Genomic DNA, 1329 nt, shown 5'->3' with positions numbered 1-1329 from the left:
ACGACGACACCTGTAGGGAAAAACCAGGCATAACAAAATATAATTTTGAAATTAATTTTATTATTTATTAATGTAAAATTCAAATTAATTAATATTTTATAAATATTTAAAATAATTAAATTGGATATTATTATTATTATTTTACTTTTTTCGCCTTATGGGCAATAAAGGAGACATTTTCTTTAAGGCGCTCCATTGCAGACTTGACAGAACCCGTAATGGGCTCTCAAAAAGAGGCACTCTTAATGCATGTGGATTTGGCCGAATCCACGATGGAAGCGTATCTTGTGGTAAGGGACGGAAACCCGGCATATCCAGAACTTACCAGCCTAAAATATTGGTGGAATGACTCGCCCGGATTAGATCCTGGATCCCAGAACGATAGGTTAATTAATGTATCTAAGATTATGCTTGTGTCATCTTATTTATAGTGTTCTTCCATCCCGTTGCATCTGTGTTTTTTAAATTAATTTGTTAGGCTAGAAAATTGCGGATGTGAATCCGCAATTTCATCAATAATATTTTAAAATTTTTTTCAACTGCGCCAACTTTCCGAAAATCACTGTTATTTCTCGGCTATGTTAAGTAATTACTTTGTAGGTTCGATAGGATTTTTCTTGACTCATTTTCATGATGTGGGAAAGAGTCAAGAAGTCATCGTGGGCTCTGCCAAGCAATCAAATGGGCGGCCGGTAATGATGAACGGGCATAACATGGAATAGAGACAACGCCAGAAAATTTTCTAGGGTTTTTCGACTCGTCCAGATCCCCCAGAACTATAAGGTGACGCCATAACTGGTCGACCACCCAGCCTTAGGTTGGATAAGTTAGTTAGCTTTAACCTTTACGGCCGATTGCATAGACAGAGTTTACATTAAACGACGTTTATCAACGAACGGCCTATAGTCGTTGGCTGGCTGAACCGCAGTTTAAAATGCATTGCAAAGACGACGATCGTCTATTTCTGACCGTTCTCTAAACGAACTTCGGCAAAACATTGGCTCTTACTTACTTCGCTATTACTCCCCTGTTTTAGGAGTCGTTCGGCCAATCGGGTTATTTCTTCGTGACGTCAGAAATGGTCGTCAGCTATATTCCGAAAGCTTAAGGCCGTCAAAATCATTGTTCGGCAATTAATGACAATTCCTTTGCATTTCGATATTTAATTTCGTCGCCAATACGATTTAAAATATGAACAAATTCATATTTAGAAAATTTATACCGAATTCGAAATTCGTCTTCGGAATAGATTTTTAAGGAATTATTTCGACATCTTATTACTGTCGAAATGAATAATTTTAAATATTTTATTATTAATATTACATTTTT

Source organism: Centruroides sculpturatus, unplaced genomic scaffold (genome assembly GCF_000671375.1).
Source record: "Centruroides sculpturatus isolate CEXI.00-Female unplaced genomic scaffold, Cexi_2.0 scaffold245, whole genome shotgun sequence".
In the NCBI taxonomy this organism is placed as follows: domain Eukaryota; kingdom Metazoa; phylum Arthropoda; class Arachnida; order Scorpiones; family Buthidae; genus Centruroides; species Centruroides sculpturatus.
The sequence above is the reverse complement of the archived record's forward strand: the minus strand, read 5'-3'. Positions refer to the sequence as shown.